This window comes from Bos javanicus, chromosome 1 (assembly GCF_032452875.1).
Source record: "Bos javanicus breed banteng chromosome 1, ARS-OSU_banteng_1.0, whole genome shotgun sequence".
NCBI classification, from domain to species: domain Eukaryota; kingdom Metazoa; phylum Chordata; class Mammalia; order Artiodactyla; family Bovidae; genus Bos; species Bos javanicus.
The window spans coordinates 80,369,111-80,392,429 of NC_083868.1; the positions used below are offsets into that span (position 1 = coordinate 80,369,111).

At 41.0% G+C, this 23,319-nt stretch overlaps 1 long non-coding RNA gene across 4 annotated transcripts in view; it reads left to right on the forward strand.

Annotated features, from left to right (window-relative positions):
* Window positions 1-1,479: 1,479 nt before the first annotated feature.
* The window catches only part of LOC133245625 (uncharacterized), a 98,970-nt gene continuing 77,130 nt past the window's right edge, over window positions 1,480-23,319 (forward strand). For 2 of the 4 annotated variants that reach the window (XR_009735757.1, XR_009735756.1), the window contains exons 1-3: window positions 1,519-1,863; window positions 2,911-2,994; window positions 11,079-11,602. This is a non-coding gene — a long non-coding RNA (uncharacterized LOC133245625). Of the gene's footprint in view, window positions 1,864-2,910; window positions 2,995-11,078; window positions 11,603-22,267; window positions 22,607-23,319 lie in introns of those variants that run through there. The other 2 variants (XR_009735758.1, XR_009735755.1) reach the window with 2 other exon arrangements.

Here is a 23,319-nt window from a genome sequence, read left to right on the forward strand (position 1 = left end):
CCTTATGTATTGGATTGGGCTCACAATTCTTTTATGAGTCAAGTTGGAAAGGTTGTTATTAACCATATCTTCTTAATCAATACGAAATTTACTTTTTAAAAATTTAAAGACTATAAAGAAATTCTGGCTTTACAGAAAAAAAACTGAGGGTAAAATGTCCCCATATCCAGTTTCCTCTATCATTAACATGATGTATTAGCATTGTACATTTCCTACAATTGATGAGCCAGTATTGGAAAGTGACTTTGAACTGACATGTCCAAGGCTGCCAGTGGGTGGGCTGATGCTGAGAACCAAGCCACACCCATACTCTCACTTGAACAAGCTTGCCTGGTACTTCCTCTTGAAAGATGTCCTATAGAAATTAATAGCATAATGACTGTAAATTCTCTGCAGAAGTATCTGAACACAGGTGGCAGCAGGACTTATTCGACTAAGCACTTTGGTTGGTGCCTGGGATGGCTGGTGTTTATCCTGGCTCCATCTTTTTTTCCCAGATTTGAAAATGTACTGACTTCTGAGTATGGTAAAAAAGATCTATGTGATTAATCCACGTGTAATTATATAAAAACAATATCAGACTATTTGCAGGACACCTATTCTACTGTTATATGATTTAATCTGTGTAATTAGGAAGGGTTTTATATCTTCAGTTCAAACTTTTATATCCAGTTGTTTGGAAATAAGATACACTTCTTATAATAGCATCTCCAGCTGCAAATTTGTCTGAGAATGGTTTTGATGTACCATTGCACTTACTGCAAAGATGAATAAGTGATAAACTGCTAGCATGTAACAGATTTTGCATTCCTTTAAATTTAGAACTAAATTAGCATAGATATTGCATTAGTAGGAATCTTACTAATTTTGTCACTATTATTTTTAAATAAAGCAGTTTAAATTTTAGTTGCCTGTGATGTGAGCATATCATCTTGACTGCCAGTAGTGACTCCATGCTAAGTTGCTTCAGTCGTGTCCAACTCTATGCGACCCTATGGACTGTAGCTCGCCAGGCTCCTTTGTCCATGGGATTCTCCAGGCAAGAATACTGGAGTGGGTTGCTGTTTCCTTCTCCAGGGAATCTTCCCCACCAAGAGACTGAACCTATATCTTTTACATCTAACCTGCAATGGCAGGTGGGTTCTTTACCACTAGTGCCACCTGCGAAGACTTCCAGTAGGGAGAGGAGCCGATAGGGATGGAGGAAGACTTGGAGCTGAGAGTGGTGGTGCTGATGTCTGAGAGGCTGGAGGTTGCTCGGTGGACGGGGGGCGCATCCTTGAGGCCTTGGCGTCTCCTCACCTGCCAAGGTGTGAAAATCTTTCACTAGTTTATCTGACACATGAGAATTATTAGTCCATGTAGTGTGCCAAGCGTCCTTGTTGGGTGGCAGACACAGAACAAATAAACAGTAGGAACCCCACAGCATCCCAAACGGCAGCACACCCCAGAATCCCTCCTGCCCTTGGGCTACTCCTCAGAGGGGCGTGGCCAGGCGCGCGGGCGGTGGCGGGAGGGGGGCCTGTTGCCCAGGAAACCCCTGGCTGGCCCTGCCTGCTTCCAGACACCAATTTCCGTTGAACGGCTGCAGGTGGACGCCCGGAGCGGTTGAGACCCCCGGACACCAGTGGAAGAAGGATCTCTGAGGCTCAGGTCCACAGTGGCCCCAGCTGCCTTTTGCAGCGCCATCACGGGCTTCAGGAACAGTAGAGGTGGTTCGGGTTAGTTGTTCCCAGACCTGGCAGTGCCTCTAGTCGAGGGGCTGACAGGCCCGGCCCTAATCTCCTAGTCTCGAGGTCTGTGTTCCCCTCATCCTGGAGAAGCAGAAGTGAAGACTCCAGAAAGAGCCGATGCTGGCCATGGGTAAGAAATTTACCTCCTCACCCTCAGCCCGCCCAAGCACGGTCGGTGGCTACAAACCACGCCACAGCTTAGACTCCTACAGGGCTTCACAGACCTTCTGGAGGTCACTCATCATCGCCACCTGTTTCTGGCTAGGAGAGGTGAGACGTTGAGTAGAAGTAGCTTTAAAGGGATTCCTGCTCAGGCCCGCAAGTCACCTTTGTAGATGTAAGTCTGTTGTTGCCCAACCTTGACCTTATGAACATCCGATGTGTGAATGACTCTGACTAATCAGTGGTTTAATCAACGAAGGCACATGTCTTATCTGCCTCCTTCATCTCCTCACTTCCTCTTTCCAAGGTTTTTCATTGGCTCAAAAACTTCTCTTCCCCAGTGAATTCCAGTAGATACGATTTTGGAGTCTTCTTTAAGGTCTAGATCCTCAAGGATAGTCTAGGGAATCTTACCACTTGCCTGCTTCATCCAAAGACACAAGCCCAACGGGGACCAGTTTTGTAGAGGGTCAGCCTGTGCAGTTCCAGGACTCCAGGCTCAGAAGGACACTGTTCTCAGAGGGCCCTGTGCTTGCTTTAATGCTCTGTAGTCAAAATCTTAAAGTTCTTCATTTTTGAACAAAGGACCCATATTTTCATTTTTCACTGGGCCCAGCAAATTATGTGCCAGCTCTCCTCTTTTTCCAGAGGCCTTCATTGATGACATTTAATTATCAGATCAGATCAGTCGCTCAGTCGTGCCCGACTCTTTGCGACCCCATGAATCGCAGCACGCCAGGCCTCCCTGTCCATCACCAACTCCTGGAGTTCACTCAGACTCACGTCCATCGAGTCAGTGATGCCATCCAGCCATCTCATCCTCTGTCGTCCCCTTCTCTTCCTGCCCCCAATCCCTCCCAGCATCAAAAAATATAAACAAGGTTTCTACTCTAGACCTCTGAGCTACTGACACCTCAAGACAGAGGAGGGGTGATTTTACTGACTACACTGAGAGTTGTTGAGATCTTGAGACCTTTGTGATCCAGTGTTCATTCCCCACTGCCTCATATTTTAGGGCCTTTGAAGAATGTACAAAATGTGGAAATGCCACATCACTGAAGGCAACAATGCTTGGCTGCTTGCCTAAGGAGAGAAGCAGGTAAGGAATTGGCTAATCACGTACAAATGGGTGTCCTGGGAATGTTTTTACAGGTGCTTTGGAAGGGCTGGTGCAGGTGGGTATGGGGGATTCAGAGAACAGAGGCTGCCTTGTTTGATATCCTTCAGAAGAAGAGAGACACTTGGAGAAGGAGGTTCTAAAGCTATGCCCTCCAATTCTGTAGCCACAAACTACAGGTGGTTCCTGAGCACTTGAAGTGGGGCTGTCTAAAATATGGTGTGCTCTACATGTACACGGAGAAGGCAATGGCACCCCACTCCAGTCCTCTTGCCTGGAAAATCCCATGGATGGAGGGGCCTGGTGGGCTGCAGTCCATGGGGTCGCTAGGAGTCGGACACTACTGAGCGACTTCACTTTCACTTTTCACTTGCATGCATTGGAGAAGGAAATGGCAACCCACTCCAGTGTTCTTGCCTGGAGAATCCCAGGGACGGGGGAGCCTTGTGGGCTGCCATCTGTGGGGTCGCACAGAGTTGGACACGACTGACACAACTTAGCAGCAGCAGTAGCAGCTACATGTACAAAGCCCTCCAGATTTCAAAGTCTCACTTTTTAAAGTAAAATATTCTATTTTTAAAAATAAAAAAAAATGAATTGCTTGTTGAAATTATATTTTGGATATATTAAATGTTAAAATTAATTTCAGTTCACTTTTACTTTTTAATATGACTACTGGAAATTTTATATGTGTGCTCACATTTCTTTTGGAGAGCTCTATTCTAAAGATTTTGGAGTATGGAAATGGCTTACTTTAAAAGTTCAGGAAATTCTGCCTCTCCTCAAAAAACTCACATTTCCCAGAAAGTACCCTACCTATCATTGTCCTACCACCCACATCACCCGCAACCTTACTAACCCAGTAACTTCAAACTAAAGGCCTCAGCACTTAAAGAACTGCAGCCTAACCATGCTCTAGAATTTCAAAATTATAGTTGCGTGTACAGAGAAGGCTCAAACTTCTGTCAGCTGTTGCCACTAGAATCAATTCAGGTGCTTGTAAAGCTGTTTGTGCTACTTTGGCTCTTTAATTGTTCAGGTTGGCAGAAGCAAATTATTGAAAAACTAGCGAAAGGAACGGAGAAGGCAATGGCAACCCACTCTTGCCTGGAAAATCCCATGGATGGAGGGGCCTGGTGGGCTGCAGTCCATGGGGTCGCTAGGAGTCAGACACGACTGAGCGACTTCACTTTATTTTTTCACTTTCATGCATTGGAGAAGGAAATGGCAACCCACTCCAGTGTTCTTGCCTGGAGAATCCCAGGGACAGGGGAGCCTGATGGGCTGCCGTCTATGGGATTGCAGAGTCGGACACGACTGAAGTGACTTAGCAGCAGCAGCAGCAGCAAAAGGAAGAAGTAAGAGGGGGAAGGTGGTCATCTCACCAACTTTTACTGCAAATCATTATGTTGTTACAAATTATGGGATTCAGCAGCCTTGGTCTGACTTCTTTTTGTTTGTCATACCACCTCAAAAAGCAACTGGCTTTGGTGAAGAAATTGCTTGGTGCCCTGGTCTGAAGTAGAGATAAGAATGGAGGGTTATCTGTAAATTTAAGCTCTCACTTGAGCTTAATTAAACTTCCTTTAATTAGGAAATGCACAATGGGTGGACTTGAATATCTTAACCTCCAGTGTTTTGAATGGTTCTTAAAAAAGCAGTATGGTGAGTAAAGATGTTAGCTCTAAACCAATGTGCATTAGATGCTGGTCTTAACCCAGTCCTCCTAGAGCCTCTTGTTCACTGGAAAATAGCTCTAGAAGTGTATGTAAGAGAGCTGAGGCCCAGTGTCAGCCAGTATTGAGATTTTTCCATGTCACTGGATTACCTCACTCTACTGTGAAAGGGATCCGCCCAGCTGCTGTGGCTGCAGCCAGGGCATTTGCTGCCATTCTCCCAGCCTTTGGGCTGCCTTCTGTGGCATGGTTCAGTTTGTTTTCTTATTGCCCACATTTTCCAGAGTGATTCAGTTTTATGTTTGTGTCTCCCACTAGAATGATTTGGCTTTGTTTGTGAGCTACTTGACCCAAGAGTTTGCTTTGCCCACCCACTGTTTACCCCTTCAACCATGAGGCTCACTCTCAGCTGTGCTCTTAAAGGGCTTTGCCTCATGAGCTACACTATCTGACCAAAGCCCAGAACCTTGTCAACTAAAACAACAACAACAACAACAACAACAACAGGAGAGTTGCGAGTCAAGTTTTATTTGGAGCACCATGAGGACTGCAGCCCGGGATACAGGTAGATGGCAAATGCCCATGGCAAGAGACAATTTGTAGTTGACAACCTGGATCTCCATACCCTTAGACTCTTAGATCTTAGATCCTTAGATCTCCATACCCTTCAGTAATCCACACCTGTGTTTTACTGAAGTGAGACTGCCCCATAAAGTATGGGAAGACCTACCAGCACATGGATGTATCCAGACAAGAGATAAAGAAAGCTTTAAGCAGAAAAGTCTTAGCAAGTTGAGTTGGAGAGACTCAATTTCAGAGGCTGAATTTCAGAGGCTTCCATGATTTCATTCAACTTGCAAAAGCCAAGGGCACCTTTCACCCATCATCAAGTCAGCACCGCAAGATAGCACTAAGGTGTCTTCATCAAAGAATGTGAAATATTTAGGTCCCTGAAATGGTGCCTTAGAGAAAGAAAATAACTTGAAATTCTGGAGTTTTTGTAATTTGCAGGAGGTTGAAGCCTGAGCATTAAGACAGATAGCACTAAGATAAACATCTGTCAAATAGATGTGTAGTAAGAAGAGCTAGTCTTGTCCTAATCTTTTCCTTTTGGCGGTGAAGGGATCTTGGCCTACAGGTTGCTTTGAATTTGTAGTTAAGAATTTTTAACAATGTTTTCAATAGATGTAGGACTATATAGGTTATGTGCTTAAGTAAGCTTTGGTAGTTTCCACCTTATAAAGAATTTATTTCATCCAAGTTTTTGAATGTATAGGCATGCATTGTTTGTGATATTGTCTTACTCTTTTAGTGTCTTGGGACCTGTAGTGATGTCACCCTTTTCATTCCACACATTGGTAAATAGTGTCTTTTTTTTTTTTTTATTAGTCAGGCTGAAGCAGTCTGACATGTTTGACATCTCAGGTTGAATAATTCTTTGCAGTATGGGGCTTGCCTTTTTAGGATGTAGTATGTTTAACAGCATTCCTGGCCACTACTTGCTGATGCCAATAGCACTGTGCCCCCATTGTGACAACCAAAAATGTCTTGACATTGCCAAATACTTCCAAAATTGCTTCTGGTTGAGAACCACTGCTTTAGATGACCAATTGTCTTTTAGAGCAATTAAAAAGAAGATGAAAATATATCTTTTATATTTTGCTTTCAGTTAAGTTCAGTCACTCAGTCGTGTCCGATTCCTTGCGATCCCATGAATCACAGCACACCAGGCCTCCCTGTCCATCACCAACTCCCAGAATTCACTCAGACTCACGTCCATCAAGTCAGTGACACCATCCAGCCATCTCATCCTCTGTTGTCCCCTTCTCCTCCTGCCCCCAATCCCTCCCAGCATCAGGGTCTTTTCCAATGAGTCAACTCTTCACATGAGGTGGCCAAAGTATTGGAGTTTCAGCTTCAGCATCAGTCCTTCCAATGAACACCCAGGGCTGATCTCCTTTAGAATGGACTGGTTGGATCTCCTTGCAGTCCAAGGGACTCTCAAGAGTCTTCTCCAACACCACAATTCAGGAGCATCAATTTTTTGCTTTAATTTTAATTATATCTGTAAATCTTCATTTTGTGTGTGTGTGTACATGCAAATATGGTTGGTATCATGGTCTTTCTGTTGAGGAAGTTTTTAAACCTTTATTTTAGTGCAGATCTGCTGATAATAATTTCTCTCTCTCTCTCTCTTTTTTTTTTTGATCTGTCTTAAAAGGTAAAATTTTCCTTCATATCTGAAAGACATTTTCCCTGTGTAGTATTCTGGATTAACAGTATTTTTCCTTCAGTGTTTTAGATATGTATCCATTGTATTCTGGGTTGTATGGTTTCTAAGTCCCCCACTGTAATTTTTAATTTTGTTTCTCTGTATTGTATCTTTTTTCTGTAGCCAACTTCAGTATTTTCTTTATAATTTTAACTTTCCAACAGTTTGAATATGATGTGTCAGGGTGTATATTTTTTAATATTAATCCTGCTTGAAAAATCTTTGAGTTTCTTGGATCTGTGGTTTGGTGTAGATTTTTTTTCTTTTTTGAAGATTCAGCCATTCTTTCTTCAAATATTTTTTCTGCTGTTCTCTCTCTTCTTCTGGAATTCCAAATCCCTGCTGAAATTTTCTATCTGTTAAGTCATGTTTTCCATTGGAGCCTTTAGTATTATGATTATTGATATATTAGTCAAAGTTACTTTAAATTTCCTCTCTCATAGTTCCAACACTTAACGTTCTCTCTGAATCTGGGTGTTTTGTTTTTTCTTCCATTTTATTAATACATGTCTCATATGTCAGGCATCTTGTATAGAAAAACAGTTTATGATAAAGAGAATGTATACCTTAAAATGAGTGTTTTTTTCCCTGCAAGGTCAGCAATGTGATGTGTTGAGTTAATCTAACCACTAGTTACGGCGGGCTTGGGTTTTATTGTTCCACCTTCAATATACAACTAGTTTTTATTTTCTCTAGTGTTACCTTATGCTTAGAGTGTGGGCTGGAAAAGTAGCCCACAATATTCTCAATATTCCTGTTTCTCTCATAGTTTCCAACCTTCCCTCTGAAACTACATCTCAAAGGGATCTCTCTCCATGCTTTTGCCTTTCCTTTTGCTTGTTATCTGGTGCTCACTAGCTTGGGAGTAGGGACTGGAGGGTTCTTAGTCATTCTGGCCCAGCTTGTCTTAGCAAGCCTTGTATTCTTAGGCCTGGAGAGTGAGGCTTTCTTAGACCTTCAGCCTCACTGTGGCAGACAAAATTTCTGCCTCGTGTCCTTGGTATGTCTTGAGAAGATGAGAGTCTTCTGACCCTCTTCCAATGTTCGTGCATGTGTGCTAAGTCACTTCAGTTGTGTCCAACTCTCTGTGACCCTATGGACTGTAGCCTGCCACGCTCCTCTGTCCATGGGATTTTCTCTAGGCAAGAATACTGGAGTAGGTTGCCATTTCCTCCTCCAGGGTATCTTCCTGACCCAGCAATTGAACCCACATGTCTTAACGTTTCCTGCATTGGCAGGCAGATTTTTTACCACTAGTGCCACTGGGGAAGCCCCTCTTCCAGTGTAGGAGCCCACTAATTGTAATAGCATGGGATCCTGGGCCAAGACAGTTTCCTGCCCTTCCTTACCCAGAAGTGTCGGAATTGTCTGTCCTCCCCTACTTCTGTCTTTACTCAGTATCAAAGGCCCCTGGAGGCAATAGAGTTTGCTGTCCCTTCCCCAGAGACTCAGGGAAGGCAATGGCAACCCACTCCAGTACTCTTGCCTGGAAAATCCCATGGACAGAGGAGCCTGGTAGGCTACAGTCCATGGGGTCGCTAAGAGTCGGACACGACTGAGCGACTTCACTTTCACTTTTCACTTGCATGCATTGGAGAAGGAAATGGCAACCCACTCCAGTGTTCTTGCCTGGAGAATCCCAGGGACGGGGGAGCCTGGTGGGCTGCCATCTATGGGGTCGCACAGGGTTGGATATGACTGAAGCGACTTAGCAGCAGCAGCAGTAGCAGCCCCAGAGACTTGAAGCTATATATTATAGGTGAAGAGGGTCTGTACAGGACCCTTCCCTACAGTGGGAGCTACTCCCTTCCAACAGGCCTTCACCACCAAGAGAGTCTCTCTCTGGTCTATTGGTTTTTCCTAAATCTTTCTCATCAGTACCCAGTAGAGCATGGAGAAGAGACTGAAATTGAGGGCAAATTCTTTTGTGTCTGAGGCTCCCAAGGGTTTGGTACTCTCACGCTAGCCCACACTTGGCCTTTAGCAATTATTTAGCTGAATTCTTATCATTTTGTGTTGTATTTGATGTCTCTTTTGTGCCCACATCCTATCTGTCCTTGATGGGTACAGTCTTTCCATGAATTTCAGTCTACTTAACTAGTCTGCAGCTATAGATAGGGAGACCAACCATCCCTGATTGCCTGGGACTGAGACGTTTCCCAGGATGGGAGATTTTTAGTACTGAACCCAACAAAGTTCACTTGGTCAGCCTAAGCTCAGATCTCTGATAGGTTCAATAAAAGTTATTTTGTAATTTTTCTAGTTGTTAAGGTGAGAGCAATGCTCTTTCTAGATTTCTGCATCTTCAGCAGAAGCCAAATTACTGAAATATTTACACATACTGAATCTGAACAAAGATGGTTCTTGAGGTAGTAAGAAGCCATATGGGGAAACATCTGTTTCTTACTAAGGCAAAGGGGTTCTTGTGAAATCTTTCCTAAAATAGAGAATATGAAAAGTGAGTTGTCTCACTATTTTTTTGCTTGTCAGGAGCCGATTTATCTCATTACTTAAACGAATTCTAGTTGAAGAGCTGGATTCATACCTGTTCTTTCCAAAACTCTTGGTTCATTTAGCTGGTGCCAGGTTTGGACTTTACTCCCCTGCAGGCAAGCATCTTCCTATAGATTTCTGAGTGAAACTTAAAAGTTTATGGTCTTTTGTGGATGAGGAAGAAGGCGGAGTGTAGCTATAAGCTATCTACAACAAGAATACTGACCATCTCTGGGTAGATGTGTAAGTATTCATGTACATGCATGTAAAACTTTGCTGTCAAATGTCTGGAGACATTTGATTTATATTGCTATGGGTCATACATCTGGTCTGGGCATTTTTTTGTTGTTGTTGTTTTGTTTCAGGTATGGAAGCCAGGAGTGTTTATGACCCCTAGAGCCTGCATTAATGGTTGTGAGGCACACAGCATCAAGGCAATGCTCTGTTATTTTGTGAGATAAGGAAGGCTCTATCATTTTCTCACTCTTTTACATATTCTTGAGTATCCAGAAGAGATACTTATGACCTCTAGATGAACTTAAAAGCTGTATATGTGTTATCTTCCTATTAAATGGTCAAGATAGTTTGTTTATATAGTAAAAAACAGCACAGAAATCATAAGACCAGGAGCATATATAATCTCAACAGCTATGAGGTTTATATGGCTATAGATAGAATTATTTTAATAATAATAGCTAAGACTCGTGTAATGTTTATCATATGTCAGGCATTATTCTGAGAGTTTTACATTCATTAACACGTTGAATCCATACACAGACAAAATCCATAATAATGACTTCACAAGTATGATGCCAGCTATTATTATCCACATATTACAGATTAATAAAATGAACAACAAGGAGATTTATAGTGTATTCAAGGTCACACTGATAACAAGTGGTGGTATTGGGACTTGAACCTGTGCAATCCATTTCCACTATCATGGTGATAACCACTATCATGGTGGTCAAAGACACATAAAAAACAAAAGAACCATAAAATAAACCAAACTGAAGAAAAACAAGCACACAGATACAGAAAACAGTAGTATTTACACAAAAGGAAGGGAAAGGGTGAAATGGGTTAAAGGGGTCAACTGTATGGTGACAAATAGAAACTGAACTTTTGATGGTGAGCAAGCAGAGAAGGCACTGGCACCCCACTCCAGTCCTCTTGCCTGGAAAATCCCATGGGCAGAGGAGCCTGGTAGGCTGCAGTCCATGGGGTCGCTAAGAGTCGGACACGACTGAGCGATTTCACTTTCACTTTTCACTTTCATGCATTGGAGAAGGAAATGGCAACCCACTCCAGTGTTCTTGCCTGGAGAATCCCAGGGACAGGGGAGCCTGGTGGGCTGCCGTCTATGGGGTTGCACAGAGTCGGATACGACTGAAGCGACTTAGCAGCAGCAGCAAGCTGGTGTGTGTACAGAAGTTGAAATATAATTTTGTATGCATGAAGCCTACATTGTATTCAGTATTATAAACTATGTTACCTCAATAATGTTTATAATTATTTTTTAAAAAGACACAGAAGAGGTAAACATTTCAATCTGCAGCAAGGTGTATGGGAATGGGATGTATGTGTATGTGAAAAAAGGATTTTAAAAAACACTTTGATTTTAGGTTATGTACCAAACAAAGATGTGCAAAAATGGAAAGAGGACATGCTAAGGAAAAGGATTCAGAAAATTGTACAGTGATGCCTTGAACTTTGTACGAGCCAGTGGAGTATGAATTACACAGACAAGAGTGATCAAATATTTGATGGAAACTTCCTGATGCAGATAACCTGGTAATGATGGTAATGTGGAAAAAACAACTTGCAGGAAGATTACTACTTCTGTGTCAAATATTTTCTGCACAAAATACTTGAATATTTTCAGTTTCAAAATTGAAGATTACTAAGAAGCTTCTTGCCATACAGGAAAAAAAAATAATGGGGAAAAGTTTTACCAGTCCTATTTATGATAAAGTGAGAATAAAACCAATGAATGGTATGTATAAAGAACTTTGGTCTGAGAGTGACAGAGGACATTTTCAACTCACATGAAGCGCAGTAAGATTTGCAAAAGACTAGAAAATCTCACAACCTTCCAAACCAGTTCTGGTAATCCAGAGGACACAAAGGCGAGTTGGACAGTCAACAGGTATATCTACAACTTTTTATGAGTCTATAGCAGGGACTCTGACTTTCTTACAAGAGTAGGACGCTTTGAGGACTTGTGATTGGTTTTCAAGCCAAGTGATTATTAGAACAAAGTATAGTTTATAACTGTGGATGGGATGAAGTCTTAACCTAGCTTGAGAGTAATCACTATTATCCTCCTTATACCTACAGGGTGACCTAGATGATTTTATACAGCTCTTAAGTGACACTTATATGAACCTGGTATCCTCACAAGGGCAAAAAGGGGTTGTATTTGCATCTTTTCCTTGTTAAAGTAGGAAGTTTCCCCCTTTCTTTTAACTTCAGGAAAAAAGCAGTAACTTTTTTTATTGTACACTTTTTCTTGTTAAAATTTAAGATGGTGGTTTTTCAGCTTTGCAGGTATTTTTACATTGGGCTGTGTCTGGCATATCTCTAGGATTTTCAGAAACTTAAGCAGTTTTTCTTAACTCTGAAAGCATTTTGTGAGCTAATTACATTAGGAACTAAAGTTGAAGAAGTTATATTGTATAGCTTTATAACTTTTTGCACTTTCTACTTTGGGGATTGACTTTAAATGATAGTGGCACGATCATGGTGGGTAAGCTTAGTGGCATTTGATGTATGTGACTCAATGGAAGGACAGACAGTGATATCACTGCATTTGAATATAAATGTATAGTGATAACACCATGTAATCCCCACTGATATCAAGAAATAGAGAATTGCCAGGAAATTGTAGGAAATTTCTGCATGTTGCTTCCAAATTACAGCCATTCTCCTCCCCATAGATGACCACTCTGCTAACCTGTGTAATAATTCACTTTTTAATACCAGTGGTTCTCATAGTATGGTCTGGCATCTACATCATCTGGGAATTTGTTAGAAGTGCAAATTCTTGGGCTCTTTCCCAGATGTAATACACTTACACATTTTTGTAGGATGTATATTTAATATGATTAAAGTATGAAGCATTGATTCTCAAACTTGAGCATATATCAGAATAACCTGCTGCTGCTAAGTCGCTTCAGTCATGTCCAACTCTGTGCGACCCCATAGATGGCAGCCCAACAGGCTCCCCCATCCCTGGGATTCACCAGGCAAGAACACGAGTGCATTGCCATTTCCTGGGTGGCCTATTAAGACACAGATCCTGGGTCCTTCACTTGCAGTTTCTGATGATCTCTCTCTGTTTTATTCACTAATTTTAATTTTCCTATGTGCTGGATATATTTGGCTCTGCACTAGTCATTGCACTTGAAAGGTTATTTTGTAGGAAGAACTGTGAGACTTGTAATGAAAATACTTTGCTCCAAAGAGTATTTGTGTTTACTTCTACCAGGCACCTAGGGGCACTACCTGTCTGGGACCACCTGTTCAAAGTTTGCTATTTCCTGGATAACTCAAGGGATTGTTACTCTGTTTTCATTCTCTTCAAGTTAATTCCATTTTTGTTCACCTTCACTCTCAGATCCTGGAACCCAGATTGTTGTAGGGGAAGGTCTCCTGTCAGACTCTCTGACTTGCATGGACCCAGAATTTAGTTTTCTATCCCCTTCTACATCCTGAAAAGCTGTCAGAATGGAGGTTCTAGTTTTCTGGGATTATCTTCAGGAGTGTTTACTTCTCTAGATTGTTGACTTCTCTTTACTTTTGCCTGATAATTCCTTACTATTTTATAATCTCTTTGATGTTTTTAAAAAGATTATTTCAAATATATTTTATCCAGCTTTTTAGTTGTTTTCAGCTGTAAGCCTGATTCAAACAGCCTGAACCACCATTAGCAGAAACGGGAAATCTGGAAAATACATTCGTAATGCACAGCAGTTTATCAAAATACTGTGGCTTTTCAAAACATTAAAAATATATGGATGTTGAGGCCCTTAAGAAAAAACTTCTGTTTTTAGCTTATACCTTTATCCAGACATGGAACACACAAGATGATTTTGATACAGAAACTCTCCTTGTGAAAAGATTCCCAGGATTTCATTTTTATGACCATTAACCACTCCAAACTGCTCTTGTTTTTACTAGTGGGTTCCAAGGAATGCTTCCCACCATTCAGAAAGCCTCACAAAATGCAGAGATGTGCCTAGTACAGGATCTATTTCACAGTTGGTGGCACTTTCTTTGAGGTTTGATTTTTCCATAGCTTTAACAAGTCTGGAGACATGAAATTTGGGAAGCATAAATGGTTTACACTCTTATCCCTAGGAAAGTTTCTGTTTGTGATAGCACATGGAGTGTCCCAAACTTTATTTACTGTCAAGTTCTAATCATTTGATGGATAATATTTTAACCACCTCCCTCCCCCCTCCAAAAATATGTCACATCATCTCTTTTTCCTATGTCAGGTTGATCTCTTGAGGTAGGCAAGATTCTCAGTGAGAAAATACCTCTTCCCAACCTGTTCCTGATGACTCAGAACACCTGCTTTCTGGGCAAGGATGAGTCTGTTATATTTATCTTTAGATATCTTTTGAAGGGGACTGGAAATAAAAATGCACTACTCCTGCATTTGACCAAGTGCTAGTGCCTGTTCCCTTCAGCTCAGACTCAAGAGAAGCATATATAGATAGGACTGGGGACTATGGTTAGGACAGGGACAGCAGGGACCAGGGACCAGGGTTTAGGGAATGGATCATTTCTGTAACAGCTCCAGGTAAATGACCCAACTATAGTTAATCCTGTTTCTTGACCTTTGGAAGTTAAGCTGGTAGGCTTTTCAGAGGTCAGAGGTTGTTATAATTTGATGAGATACTTGAGTACTCTAATTAGTGCATAATAGTTAGGATTTATAATCATCCCTGTAGGCTAGGCTTGGGGCAGGAATGAACAAATTCTGACAGTTATGTCTAGAGTCCTTCAAGGATGCTTGACAGTCACTTGATGAATTCCAGGATTCCCTGAAAGGAGTAATGGTTGACTGTGGTAAGAGCCCGTGACCCCTAGAAGATTGTGAGTCAGGATAAATGTCAGAACTTAAACCTGACAGTAGCAAGAATTAGCTTATCTCAGATGAAGGCTATAATTCAACTAGCTAGAACAGAGAATGCCTTAAGGTGGTAGGACAGGTGCTGCTCCCCAGTGCCTTTCTTTTCTCTCTCTGAGATGTGCCTGAATCTGTGGGTTTATGGGACTAATGCAGGATGGGAATCCCACCAGATTACAGGGGCACTGAGTCTCTTCAATTTGTTTCTTTATCAGTTTAGAGGGTGATGTCATTGATAGATAAACCAGTAAATCTGTACTCTAGCTACCTTGTTACGGTACCTAAAGTTCATGTTTTGAATACAGACCCTCAAACTGAAAAAAGAATATAGAAACTCTCCAGTTCAGAGCTACACATAACAAGGGCCCTTTCCAGAGGGCTTTTGCAGCCATGGACTTCTTAAATTACAAGTCATGATCCACCCCTTAGTTGATAGCTTTTGTCTAGACCAATATAATGACTCCAGATCAACATGCTGCCGTTGCTTTCATAGAACTCATCACTTAAAAATAGAAATATTTATTTCACAAATAATAAATTTCCTTAATATAAATCCCCAGTTTATTACAAGGCAAGGAGCCATGACCACATGAAATTCACTTAGTTTAGCCACTTCCTTATGGATATATCTTATTGAATCCCATGTGTTTTGGGAATTGTCTGGGATATAGGTATTTTCCCTGTTTAATAGCACATGGTCCTTCTTCCTTCCTAACTAGAATATAATATTAAGAAGATGTGGTTTTATACCACTATATATCTTATGGCTACCATTTCTTCAGCATTCAGTTCAGTTCAGTTACTCAGTCATGTCTGACTCTTTGAGATCCCATGTACTGCAGCACACCAGGCCTGCCTGTCCATCACCAACTCCTGAAGCTTGCTCAAACTCATGTCCATTGAGTAGGTGATGCCTTGATGCAACTCTTCAGCATTAGGGTTATATATGTGTATGTGTATGTATGTATGTGTGTATATATATATAGAGAGAGATATATGTGTGTGTGTGTGTATATATATATATAAGCTTTATCACAAATCTCTATAGTGCTTTGTTAATCTAAACTTTGGAAATTATAAATTCTGTTTTGGATCCTAATAAGGATTTGGAGGAGCCATTTAGTGGCTCCCAATGCTGATCTAGTGAGCCCCAAAATAGCAGCTCCTACTGTATTTCACAGGCAGCCATTGGATTGGTCCTCATATCCAACAGGTAGGAGAATTAAGAGTGGGCTACACTTTTTGCCAAAACCCAGGGTCCAGTTTTTGGTACTTAATATGGGTGTTATAGTATAAGATCTTTATAAGCATCCTTGATTTTACAAGTGCTAGTGCCTATTCCCTTCAGCTCAGACTCAAGCATATATAGTTAGGGTTGGGGACTATGGTTAGGACAGGGACAGCAGGGACTGGGAAGTGTCCTCAGGGTTTGGGCAATGGATCATTTCTGTAACAGCTCCAGTTGAATGACCAACTACAATTAACCATGTTCCAGCTGATAGAGATTTCATAAGTTTAGTGTGCCCCCATCCTCACTTGTGTCTTCTCTTATAACTAGAGTAGGACCTTCATGATACTTTTAAATTTACCCTTTGCATAAGCCATACAGGTTCTGGAATTTGCCTGGGTTTTTACTTGGCATGATATGATTTCCCATCCTTCGTTTGTTCTGATATGAAGTATGGATCTTCACAGTTGAGCTCTGTATTATTCTATATATGCAGCCTCTATACTAATTAGATAACTCGGCATATTGACAAATAATATGCAATTTAGTCTTTTGAGGAAAGTCAGTTATCACAGGTGTTCTGAATTACATAAGATGTCTAGTGTGATCATTCCTTCAAGACAGAGCTGCTGTCATAGCCAGTGCTGTTGTATTAGAATAAGGACCTCTAGCTTATGGCTATAACCTTATTTAAATTGGTATTATAGCCAGACCTTCTAGAATTTATCTTCACTATCTCCTATCTTAATGTGGGTTACAGATAATCTCTTTGAATTTTTTCCATAAAGAGTTAGCTCCAGCTAACAGCTGTGTGTTATTGGTATTGAACTTTCGGCAACACTGGGTCAGGGCTCCTAGTTCAAGAGTCCCCCGACTCTTGGTGCTCATCCACTTTACTAGGAACTACTATGTGAAATAATACAGTAAATACATTTGTCCTACTGCACATCTTTGTGTAACTACAGTGAAGTTTTCATTGAGAAGACTTTCAAATGAGGATGATCTCAAGAACCCTAGGAAGCACAACCAGTGTTCTCAAGGAAGGGAGTGGTCCTCTCATTGGTTTTGGCAGCCACCCAGCCGATTTCTTCTCTCACATCCTTCCAGGCTTTATCTGAATGGCTGGAGAGGATTAACCAATGGTACAAACTGTTATGGAAGGAATGGTAAAATCATCCAAAGAGTATATCTGAGTCAGATGCTTTCTATAGCTGTCCAAAGTCATCATTTGGTAACCCAGAGAGAACCATGATAGATAGCTAAAGATTCTCTTTTGTATAGGGAGAAAAGGAGAGGATGAAGCAAATATAGTAGTAAGTCTCTTCTTTCTTTACTATCCATTCAGTAGACATACGGGTCATGGTGGAGAGTTCTGACAAAATGTGGTCCACTGTAAAAGGGAATGGCAAACCACTTCAGCATTCTTACCTTGAGAACCCTATAAACAGTATGAAAAGTCAAAAAGATAATGACACTGAAAGATGAACTCCCCAAGTCAGTCGGTGGCAATATGCTACTGGAGAAATAGCTCCAGAAAGAATGAAAAAGCTAAGGCAAAGCAGAAACAGTGCCCGCCTGTGGATGTGTCTGGTGGTGAGAGTAAAGTCCAATTCTGCAAAGAACAATATTGCATGGACCTAAAATTTTAGGTCCATGAATCAAGGTTAATTGGAAGTGATCAAACAGGAGATGGCAAGAGAGAACATCAACATTTTAGGAATCAGTGAACTAAAATGGACTGGAATGGGTGAATTTAATTCAGATGACCTCTATATCTACTACTCTAGGCAAGGATCCCCTAAGAGGAAATGAAGTAGCTCTCATAGTCAGTAGGAATCCAAAATGCAGTACTGGGGTTCAGTCTCAAAAACGACCAAAGGATCTTGGTTCATTTCCAAGGCAAACCATTCAATATAACAGTAATCCAAGTATATACCCCAACCAGTAATGCTGAAGAAGCTGAAGTTGAGTGGTTCTATGAAGTCTGACAAAATACTCTAGACCCAACACCCAAAAAAAGATGTCCTTTTCATCATAGGGGACTGGAATGCAAAAGGAGGAAGTCAAGAGATACCTGGAGTAACAGACAAGTTTGGCCTTGGAGTGCAAAATGAAGTGCAGAGCAAGTGAGTTTTGCCAAGAAAATACACTGGTCATAGCAAACACCCACTTCCAACAACACAAGAAATGACTCTACACATGGATATCACCAAATGGTCAATACCAAAATCAGATGATTATATTCTTTGCAGCCAAAGATGGAGACGCTCTATGTGGCCAGCAAAAACAAGACTGGGAGCTGAACACTGTAGCTCAGATAATGAACTCCTTAATGCAAAATTCAAACTTAAGTTGAAGAAGGTAGGGAAAGCCACTAGGCCATTCAGTTATGACCTAAATCAAATTCCTTACGATTATACAGTGGAAGTGACAAATAGATTGAAGGGATTAGATCTGATAGAGTGCCTGAAGAACTATGCATGGAAGTTCATAACATTGTACAAGAGGCAATGATCAAAACCATCCCCAAGAAAAAGAAACGCAAAAAGACAAAAGGTCTGAGGAGGCCTTACAAATAGCTGAGGAAAGAAGAGAAACAAAAAGCAGAGAAAAGAAAAGATACACCCATCTGAATGCAGAGTTCCAAAGAATAGCAAGGAGAGATAAGAAAGCCTTCCTAAGCAAACAATGCAGAGAAATAGAGGAAAACAATAGAATGGGAAAGACTAGAGATCTTGTCAAGAAAATTAGAGATACCAAGGGAACATTTCATGCAAAGATGGGCACAATAAAGGACAGAATGGAGCTAACAGAAGCTGAAGATATGAAGAAAAGGTGGCAAGAATACACAGGAGAACTATACAAAAAAGATCTTAATGACCTGGATAACCATGATGGTGTGATCACTCGCCTAGAGCCAGACATCTTGGAGTGTGAAATCAAATGGGTCTTTGTTTGCATCACTACAAACAAAGCTAGTGGAGGTGATGGAATTCCAGCTGAGCTATTTCAAATCCTAAAAGATGATGCTGTTAAAGTGCTGCACTCAACATGCCAGCAAATTTGTAAAACTCAGCAGTGGCCACAGGACTGGAAAAAGTCAGTTTTCATTTCAATCCCAAAGAAGGGCAATGCCAAAGAATGTTCCAACTACCATACAGTTACACATCCTAACAAGATCATGCTCAAAATCCTCCAAGCTAGGCTTTAACAGTATGTGAACTGAGAAATTCCAGATGTACAAGCTGGATTTAGAAAAGGCAGAGGAACCAGAGATCAAATTGCCAACATCCGTTGGATCATAGAAAAAGCTAGAGAATGCCAGAAAAACATCTACTTTATTAACCTTTGACTGTGTGGATCACAACAAACTATGGAAAATTCTGAAAGAGATGGGAATACCAGACCACCTGACCTGCCTTCTGAGAAACCTGTATGCAGGTCAAGAAGCAACAGTTAGAACTGAACATAAAACAACAGACTGGTTCAAAATTACAAAAGGAGTGCATCAAGGCTGTATATTGTCACCCTGTTTATTTAACTTATATGCAGAGTATATCATGTGAAATGCTGGACTGGATGAAGCACAAGCTGGAATCAAGATTGCCAAGAGAAATATCAATAACCTCAGATATGCAGAGGACACCACCCAACGGCGGAAAGTGAAAAGGAACTAAAGAGACTCGTGTGTGTGTGTGTGTGTGTGTGTGTGCAATTATTCTTTTTTTAAAATTTTATTTTATTTTATAACTTTACATAATTGCATTAGTTTTGCCAAACATCAAAATGAATCTGCCACAGGCACACATGTGCTCCCCATCCTGAACCCTCCTCCCCCCTCCCTCCCCACACCACCCCTCTGGGTCGTCCCAGTGCACCAGCCCCAAGCATCCAGCATCACGCATCGAACCTGGACTGGCAACTCATTTCCTACATGATATTTTACATGTTTAAATGTCATTCTCCCAAATCTTCCCACCCTCTCCCTCTCCCACAGAGTCCATAAGACTGTTCTATACATCAGTGTCTACTAAAGAGACTCTTAATGAAGGTGAAACAGAGTGAAAAAGCTGGCTTGAAATTCAACATTAAAAAAACAAAGATCATAACATTCAGTCCCATCACTTCATGGCCTATAGATGGGGAAACAATGGAAACAATGACAGACTATTTTCTTGGACTCCAAAATCACAGCAGATGGTGACTGCAGTCATGACATTAAAAGATGCTTGCTCCTTGAAAGAAAAGCCATGACAAACCTAGACAGAGTATTAAAAAGCAAAGATATTACTTTGCCAACAAAGGTCCATCTAGTTAAAGCTACGGTTTTTCCAGTAATCATGTATGGATGGGAGAGTCCTACTATAAAGAGGGCTGAGCACCAAAGAATTGATGCTTTTGAATCATGGTTTTGGAGAAGACTTGAGAGTCCCTTGGATGGCAGGGAAATCAAACCAATCAATCCTAAAGGAAATCAACCCTGAATATTCATTGGAATGACTGGTGTTGAAGCTCTAATACTTTGGCCACCTGATGTAAAGAGCTGACTTATTGGAAAAGACCCTGATGCTGAGAAAGATAGAAAGCAGGAAGAGAAGCAGACGACAGAGGACAAGATAGTCGGATGGCATCACCAACTCAATGGACAAGAGTTTGAGCAAGCTTCAGAAGATGGTGAAGGACAGGGAAGCCTGGCGTGCTACAGTCCACGGGGTTGAAGGAATCAGACACGACTGAGCAACTGAACATGACAGAGTTTCCAGGCCTGTTTGTTAAGTCTATTAGCTTGTAGACTCCTGGAGGGGGTCCCTGTGGCTTGTTTTCCATGAAACATCTGTGTTTCAGCCAATCCCACTCTACACCCTACCGTATGTACCTGCAGGTCTGTTACCTGCACATAAAAGCTCAGTGCGGAACAGTTCCTGTTCTCAGTGTGGAAAGTATTCTGGTCTGAGGGTGTTAGCCTCCCCACTAAGGCATTTTTCTCAGACCTATCTGAAGTTTGGGTACTAGGGTTGAAGAGCAGACAGTAAGGTTGGCAATGTCTATTCCTTTTCTTGGTATTTCCTTACCATGGCATTCATAGATTGCCCATCAATTTGGGCTTTTTGTACCCTACCTTTTAATAGCCAGACCAATACATCTTTCTACTGAAACTACTTCTTTCTCTTTTTTACATTTCCCTCCATTTTCCTTTAGTTATTTTGGGAACTGAAATTCCCAGAAGTCTTCCTAAGCCATCTTTTCTAAAACTGTGTGTAGTTAACTGTGCTAGTTAACTACTCCTTTATTTATTTTTTCTTCTTTATTAATAGAATCCTGATTTGCATGGTGGTGACAATGTGCTCAGCTCTCCACTACTGATAAGGATGAAAGGGTGACACAGTTCTTGTCATGAGGTATAACTAAAGATAGGGCAAGGTTTCTAGTAAAGCTCATTAAAAGAGAGCTTTAAGGCATGGCCTTAGACATTCACCCTATTGCCATAATTTCTTCCCCTTCTTTCTGCCTGCATCTTAGAGAAGATGCTGGACATAGAATAGACATTTAGCAACAAGATGACCATGGGAGGAAAACCAAGCGAATAACTTGGGGTCACATCTGAAAAGGCTGGATTAACAAGCAGACAGGTCTTACGTGTGAATTTGTACAGACTTCATAATTTCTGTGGCCTGCCACACCCTTGCCACCTTAGGGTTGGGGAGAAAAGGCCCTGTCACAGCATATCATTAAGGCTCACATATCTCTAACATCATTTACAGTAAGACTGTGCTGCCATAATTTACTCCCACCTTCTGAGACCTAGACTTCTTTTGCACCTAAATCCATTAAAAGTAATTATTTGGCCTCTTAAACCCAAGTTCAGAAGATAAAATTTATTAGTGGGAGGTCTAAGATCCTCCAGTGGAACGGTAGCACACAGTTTGAAAGAAGTTCAATAGATAGAAAGTTAGTCAATTTTGACAGTTAGATTTTCAAAAGAAGATTAATATCCACAGGCACTGGGTCTTAAAATAGTAATGTAAACATAACATGAGGTGGTCCTACAACACATTACCAGTTTTAAATGTATATATTTGTGTTTTAAGTTTTATGGAGGTAAATTACTTTCCTTTTAGATTCCTATGTGTTTTCAACCAGCTATTTGTGTTTTGTATTTTTAATAGTGGAACATTAGAACAGATTTAAGATCTCCAAATATAAAAAGTTATTGTGACAACTTATAAAGTTCCCCCAAATTTGTGTATTAAGAATTGTAGTTACAAAGTTATATCTATAAATGTTTCAGTTTGTAGAAAGATAATTTCTGTGTACATGTATGTTCTCTAGGAAGATATTGTATCAAATTGTTAGTTTCTTTCTAGATAAATAAGATGATAGCTTTTTAATGTTATCCAATTTTTCTGTAATAAGTTTACTTTTTTCATAAGAACAATTTTTTTAAGATAAGGAAAACTTCCTCATGATAGTTAAGAGAAGCAGAAGAATGTTGCTGAGAAATGAATAGCAGGAAGAAATCAGAAACTGCAGGAACCGAGGGGCATTTACTTCTGTTGCTGAGACACCATAAGAGCTGCGAATGACTCAGACTACTGAGGCTCAAGAACTGCTCCTGAGTTGCCATGGGATCTGCATGCAAGGAGATGAGCCCTGGCTGTAATGCCAGGGATGCTCTTTCTTGTCTGTTTTTACTTCTTCATGTTACCTTCTCCCATCGCATGTTAACATGTCTCTCTGATCCTTAAAAACTGTACTTTCATTTATTCAATAAACACTAGAATCTAGGTTATATGTCAAACCCCTAAATAATGCTGAGGATATACCAGTGAGCCAAACAGAGCTTCATGGAAGTAATGTTGATAGTGGGAGAGAGAGCTGCTAATCAGAACATGCAAGTGTATAGATTGGGATAGAATGGGACAAGGACTATGGAAGAAAAGAGCAGGCTTGCAAGGATGTAGAGTTATTGGGCAAGAGGGGAGACTCACACTATGCAGTCAATATGCCAGTCAGAACTCAGTTTAAGCTGAGAACTGTAGCAAGGGCAAAAGTCAGGTAAGTGGCTATTCTGGTTGGGGGAGGAAGTGTTTCAGACAGAGGAAACAGCATGTATGAATGCCTGAGCAGCAGTGAACCTCAGAAACCTAAGGAAGTGGAGGGTTGGTGGCCAGAGCATAGAAAGTAAAGAGAGGGACTCAAGAGGAGCTTGCAGAGCTAAGTAGATGCAAACTCACACAGGGCATTGTAAATTATGATAAAATTTCACCATTTTTTCCTAAGCAGTAAAACCACTGGTAGGTTTTGAAGTGAAGAATAGCTTAATTAGGATAGTTTTCATAGTGGCTGTGGTACAGCAGATAGATTGGATGAAGAAACAAGAATGGGATTAAAAAAAAAAAAAACAGGTGACTGATAATGTGTAAATATCACAGCAGTCTGTTAAGGCCCAGCCACAGATTTGGTCATTTATATTGCTATTCCAGTTAAATGAGACAGT